Source organism: Condylura cristata, unplaced genomic scaffold (assembly GCF_000260355.1).
Source record: "Condylura cristata isolate star-nosed mole 26May11 unplaced genomic scaffold, ConCri1.0 scaffold00006, whole genome shotgun sequence".
NCBI lineage: Eukaryota > Metazoa > Chordata > Mammalia > Eulipotyphla > Talpidae > Condylura > Condylura cristata.
The window spans coordinates 53536729-53542671 of record NW_004567107.1 but is presented as its reverse complement, the minus strand read 5'-3'; the positions used below and the strand labels follow the sequence as shown (position 1 = coordinate 53542671).

The following is a 5943-nucleotide window of genomic DNA, read 5'->3' as shown; positions in this document are numbered from 1 at the left end:
CTCCGCATCTCTGGCCTGTACCCCAGTTCTGTATGAATAAATAAATAAATCTTTAAAAAAAAAAAAAAGTTTATCCATGCATTTATTTTATATCTTAAAATTTCTCTAATCAAAATTTCACAATTTATAACGCACAAGTCTTTCACAGCTTTTGTTAGATTTACCGAGTGCTTAATTTAGATGCCATTTTAAATAATACTGTTTGCCTGTTCCAATTGTTCACTGAAACTATAAGAAATATAGTTACAAAAATATCATTTTTATATAATGATCTTGTATAATACAATCCTGATAAAGATGCTTATGTATGAGTTCTAGTGCTTTGTTGTAGAAGTCATCAAAATTTCTACATAGGTAATAATGTGAATAAAGACAATTCACTTCTTTTTTTCCAGTGTAGGTTACCTTTTATTTCTTTTTTTTTGCTTACAGCACTGGCTCCTTTTCAAGAGAAATGATAACCAAAGAAGCTACTAATGACTAAAAGCACCTGAAAAGATACTCAGCATCATTAGTCATAGCAGAATAATTCACAACGGCCAAAAGGTAGAAATAAACCATGTTCATCAACAAAAGAATGACTAAGTAAAATATCACTATATATTATATATAATAGTTATATATAATATATATATTATTCAGTTATAAAAGGAATTAAATTTTGATCAATTATGCATGAATAAACATAGAAAACCTTACACTAAGTGAAATACGCCAGGCTTCATAGAAGACAAACATGATTTGACTTATATGAAGTACTAAACTAGACAAATTCATAGAGACAAAAAGTGGAACAGAGATTACAAGGGACTGGAGAGCGAGAACAATGTGAAATTACTTTTTTTTTTTAATAATATAATAGTTTGTTTTTACATAATTTTGTGCCTTTTTCCATCTCAGTTGTAATCTCCAGGGGCTTCCCATCACCAAATCACCAGTGTGTCATCACCATAGTTCAGTGTGGAGTTACTTTTTAGAGTGCAGAAGTTTGGTTGGTAATAATGGAAAAGCTCTGGACAGTGGTAAGGGCGACACAACACCACCAATGCATTTAATGCTGCTGAGCAGTACAATCCCAAATAGTTTTGAAAAAAGACAGCATATCCAAAGGATCTCTCCATATTAAATGTCTAATCTTCTGTTAAGTTATAAATTGCTGAAGTCTACTTTCTGGGTATAAAAATGCCTTTGTAGCTATTGTTATAGATTACCTTTTGATCTTTTGAAAAGACTATGCCAATTTACCATAGCAATAAGTATTATATTTATGGTCGCATGAATGACATAATTGTAATTAGATTTATTGTATTTGAGTAAAACTGCAGGGAAAGTTGCTCTAACACACACTTCTTTGAAATAAATAAATGGAAAGAAAGAAGTGGAAATTCCTTTCTATTTGAGGTTTTTATCAGGAATAGATATATTTTACACACTTTCTCTATGTACTAACAGGATGGGTTTTTTCACCTGTTTTTTTAGTAAGTCAAATACAGTGATTAATTTTCAGGTTACTACCAAACCCTGCAATTCTGGGAAAAGCCTGGCTTAATCATGATATATTATTATCTTTTTTTATACAGCCTTAAATTATATTACTTAAAATTTTGTTTCAAATACTCTATATGTTAATAACAGCTATTAGACTGTAGTTTTCTTATCTGGCTTTGGTATCAATTTAAATGTTAGTCGCACAGAATGAAATTAGAGAGAATTTCTTCCTCTCCAATTTTCTGAGTTTATCACTGACAAATGTCTTCCTTATTAAATGTATAGTAAAATTCACCTGTGAAATGATCTGGAATTCTATTTGATGGTTATGTCCTTAAGTACAAAATCAATTTATTTAACAAAATAGCATTACTCTAGCTTCTTCCTGAGTTAACTTTTGAAGTTTGTGTTTCTCCTGTTCATTTAGGCTGCTACAACAGAAGAGCATATGGGTGACTTACAGCAACAGAAATTTATTTATCAGAGTTCTGGAAGTCCACTGCTCTAGCAATTACCAAGAGAGTCATAATGAAATCTCTGATTATAATGGTAATTTTTTCTATTTTTTCCTTGCAATTCTATTAGTTTTTTTGCTTCATGTATTGTTTTTAAGGGCATAAACATTTAGAATATACAGCTTTTTGATTAATTGGCCCCTTTAAAAATATGCAATGACCTTCTTTACCTTTGGTAAAATTCCATGCTTACAAAAACTAACAAGAGCTTCTGAACTATTTGTTAAAAACTAATTTAGAAATATAATTTAATAGTTAAATTTCACTTTCCAACTGTAGCTAAGATAATCTTTCAGAGTTAATTTTATTTAACTTTATGTATTTCAACAAATAAATGCTATTAACATAAACACTATTAACCTCAACTTATTAAATGTAGTCACTTAAGTTTCAAATATATCTGCTGCTCCTTGGTTTTCATATGCCACATTAAGCACTATTCTTCTTTTATGTATTGGGTAACTAGGGGGGGGGGGGAAATAGGTGCATAAATTACCTAACTTCTTTCCACAAAATAATAGGTTTTAAATTTCAAAAAAAAAAAAAAAAGTATTGCACTTGGGGATTTATTAAAAACTGATGCTAAAGAGCTGCCATTTTACTTCTGCTATAAAACTTTTTCCTCAAATTTAACTCCTATATAGGCCATCTCAATTCCAACAAGGCATCCAATTAAAACAAATCTAACAACCTCACAATATGAAAATACAGATTATAGCACCAGTGGAAAGATAAAATTTTAATTCATAAAACAGATGCACCCTAGGTGTTCACAGCAGTATGGTCACAATAGCCAAGACATGAAATTAACCTAAATACCCATCAACAGATGACTAGATAAAGATGTAGTCTATTCACTCAATGGAATACCACTCAGCTCTTTAAAAAGATGAAACTGCATTTTGTGGCAATATGATTGGAACTTGAAGGTGATTATGCTAAGTGAAATAAGTCAGAAAATGAAAGAGAACTACAACAAAAACTGTAAGATTGAAAATACAGTGGTGGGAGAGAAATACAGAGGGGAGGAAGAGGGTAATGTGATAATATAGTGGTATAGGAGCTACTGTTAGTGGTTGAGTGAAGCAGGTGCAAACAATAGGCTGCAAACTACAAAAATCAATTATGTAAATGGTAGTAATCAATATAATTTTAAAGTATTACTTCATGTATTATGAAAGCATATTTGCCCTTATTTAAATTTCTTCAGGCATACTATAGTAGAAACTCATACCATAACAAAGTTGTTTTGCAAACCAGGCCAAATGAATACTTGCCTCTGACTCAGCAGCTTTCCTTTTTACTTTATAACCTGTACTTAAATTGCAAGGTTAGGACTGACACCTAACTTTCAAACTGTGCAGCAAAGCCAGTGCAGTATCAATATTTGTCTTGGCAGGAACTAGTGAAAATATGGTTTTGGCCTTAACTGGTAGATATATAAAGAGCAAGCTGTACCCTGTAGGATGATTAGCCTGAAAAATTCTCGGTTATAGCTACAAGTTAGCATTTCTTACAGCTATTTAACTTGCTTCTTTATAGACAGCACCTTAACCAAATAACCTTCCACTTCTGGCATCATGAATTGTTACAGCCTACACATCGCTGCAAGTTCCTTGCAATTTAAAACATTTGCCTTTTACTAAGTCTCCACACCAACTCTACTGCCAATTTCTTCGGCTGCAAGCTCAAATTTATACCACAGAATACTATATTTACGTTCAATATCAGAATGCAGAATACCATTTAAAAATTATACAGGACTAAATGTATTCCAATGTACAAGTTTAACACTTCTAATACTATAGCTTTCTATTATCCAAATTAACAAGTCTAAACAACAGTATATTTAGTATGGTGCAACAAGGAAAGATCATCAGTTCACTAAAATCAGTAGTACAAAAGAGCACACCTCTAATCCCAATGAACTGTTTTTCAGAAAAGCCATAGTAGATACCAATAAGGGAAAAGTGTGGATTGAGTTTGTCATTACTAGAAAAAGGAGTCAAAGCAAGCTTACATAATAGGCAGAAAAGCTTCATAAATATAAATCTAAGTTCAATTCTGAGTTTCCAGCCTCAAATCAAGAGTTTATCACTTTTACGCAGCAATACAAAGAACAAGTCAGAAAATAAAATACAGGATTTTTTTCACATGGTTACATTTATCAAGAACAGTATCCTTTAAGCTCAGAGATGACGTTTTCCCTTTTGCAACTAATGTTGTTCTTATCACTTATACACAGAAAATCATACAATGCTCTCTGCATTTCAGATAACTTAAATATATGATCATCTCAAATCAAATAGTTACCGAGAACTTAACACCTTAGCACTAACATTCTCCCCGATTTTAGTCCCCTTCACCTTCCAAACAAGGAAACCAGAAGGGATGATCTATTCCTACCATAAATACGTATGGGATTCTTCCCATACCGGTTTGCACACAATTAAGCAGGTTCCATAAATCAGTTTCCCAAACTTCAATGCTTGACAGTTTCTCTGAGGCAAAAGGAGAATTCATCACTGGAGATGACTTTTCCTTGCATTTGCACAAGTGACTGCTCTAAATTTTTCCGTGTGAAATAAACACATAATGGGGGTTGGAGAACACTATTTAAAAACTGGGTCATCCCTTATTTGTGTTCAAGAGACACGATCTTAGGGAGGAAAAAGATCTATGAAGCAGAAAAAGGGAGAAAAAAGAACACATGACGGCATCTTCAATGCAGAAGTTACAGCTCTTTGCAAGAGTTAGCACCGGGGGCTCATTAGTTGGTTTTATTTGTGTTTAGTCACTCGGAGTTGAATGGAATCCGACTTCTTAAAAAGCCCTCTCCAACAAAGACACCCTCAGGAATGGCCACTGGAAGGTATAAGAGGGAATGCCCTCAATTCACCTGCGACACCTGCCGGCTCCCCCCAACCCCCTCTTCTTTCCTCCACCTAGGGTCCCCCGATCTTTCTCCAGGGCCCCGGCCCTAGATCACCGTACGCAGGGTCCGTCCCCTTTCCAGCCGCAACCCCATCTAGCCCCCACCCAGGCGGCCCTGGCCCCAGAGATCCCTCGGGCCCAGATCCCTCGCGCTTCCCCGCGAGTGGCTCTCAGCAAGCACGGGCGGCGGCGCTGGAGGGCCTTCCTGGCGCAGCCTCTCCCCCATCATACCCCACAGGCACTGGGGACTCCCCGCCCCCGGAAACTGCAGAAAACTAGGCCTGGAAAGCCAGCCCTAGCCACTCTCCGCCTCCTTGGCGACCCCCCGCAGGCCGGCCATTGGAACTCAACTCCCAGAGTTGCTACCTGCCCAGCGCTCCCCCTGCCCGAGGTGCGCGCCGATAGAGGCGCTACGTTCGGCTCCTCCGCAAAAGGCCTTCCACCGCAGACTCACCTGTCGCCCGCTTCTCCTTCAGCTGCAGACCGATGTAGACCCTCCCAGGGGCATGAAATCGCCGGGTACGCGGCCTGGGCACCCTCGGCAGCGCCGGGCGGGGGACTCGCTCCCGCGGCCGCCGCCGCCTCCACGGGCCGATCTGCGCCTGCGCGGCCTCTCGGGCTAAGTCTCCAGGGGCGCAGCCAGCAGCAAAGGGTAACGGCCGCGAGCTTCGCTCCTGGGCTCACTGGAGGCCGGGAGGTGCAGGCGGCGGATCGCCTAGGAGCTGGCCACTGCGCTGCCGCTCGGACAGCTGACGGCCATGTTTCTGTTCCCGTTTTCTTTTTTCTCCCCCTCCTTCCGCCCCTTTCCACAGACCAGCACTTTCCCTTCCCCCCCCCACCCCCTTTCCGACTGCGGGGGCGGGTGGAAAGGGCGTGGGGGAGGGATGGGGAAGGGAGGGTGGGGCGGGGCAGCGCTCAAGCCCCGCCCCCGGGGAGGGTCGTGGCCCAGCGGCCACTGCTGCCCCTCCTCCCCTGCCCGCCGCGACCGGGACGGCGCGTGGGGGTC

The 5943-nt window shown here is 39.3% G+C and overlaps 1 protein-coding gene across 1 annotated transcript in view; it reads right to left on the bottom strand.

Moving 5' to 3' along the window:
• The window catches only part of DENND4C (DENN/MADD domain containing 4C), an 80057-nt gene extending 74449 nt beyond the window's left edge, over positions 1–5608 (bottom strand). The window contains exon 1 of the mRNA XM_004677684.2: positions 5392–5608. The gene's annotated coding sequence lies outside the window, so the exon portion shown is untranslated. The remainder of the gene's footprint in view (positions 1–5391) is intronic.
• Positions 5609–5943: the final 335 nt, after the last annotated feature.